The sequence below is a fragment of the Neovison vison genome, chromosome 3, assembly GCF_020171115.1.
Source record: "Neovison vison isolate M4711 chromosome 3, ASM_NN_V1, whole genome shotgun sequence".
Lineage (NCBI taxonomy): Eukaryota > Metazoa > Chordata > Mammalia > Carnivora > Mustelidae > Neogale > Neogale vison.
In genome coordinates, this window is record NC_058093.1 from 33845825 (window position 1) to 33846530 (window position 706).

The window sequence follows — 706 nt, forward strand, 5'->3', positions numbered from 1 at the left end:
ATCTTAAGCAGGTTCCACACCTCAGCATGGAGCCTGACATAGGGCTCGAACTCAGAGATCATGATCTGAGCCTAACCAAGGGTCTGAGGCTTAACTGACTGAGCCACCCAGGTGCCCCTTAGTGGTCATTTTAAATAAGTTAGCTACATAGAGCTTAGAAGAAATCTTGACACTTGGCAAGTACTTTAGATAAGTCAGCTATTACTATCATACTCAGGAAGTTCAACAGTGCTAGTGGGTTTGTTCAAAAAGGCCCCCCAAGACACCGGACACCACCCCTCCCTAAAAAGCCAATGATCTGCCCCAGAAATCTGCATGAGAGCCTAATTTTCCCCTTACAGCTTTCATTTTGTTCAATACTGCCAGAAAGTACATTTAGCATAAACATCAAAAAAACTGCTGAAACCCGGGATTGAACCAGGGACCTTTAGATCTTCAGTCTAACGCTCTCCCAACTGAGCTATTTCAGCTTGCTCAGGCAGCTTTTCCTGTATAACTACAGGGGAATAATATTTGTTTTACAACAGTAAAAAATGTCAATAGGTTGATGGTTCAGCTGGAGGTAGACATTTAACAAATAGTATAGAGGTGAGGAGGCAAGGTCCCTGTTTCTAAGGTTAAAGTAAAAAATAATTTCTTTTCTCAGTTATATTTTAGCTGTTCTGCAAAAGGTGTTTCCCACTTAAAAATATATGATGGGCTCTTC

General features: G+C 41.4%; 1 non-coding gene across 1 annotated transcript; it reads right to left on the bottom strand.

The window, feature by feature from the left end:
• Positions 1-397: 397 nt before the first annotated feature.
• TRNAF-GAA lies at positions 398-470 on the bottom strand. The gene has a single exon. It is a non-coding gene; the product is annotated as a tRNA-Phe (tRNA).
• Between the last annotated feature and the right edge of the window lie 236 nt (positions 471-706).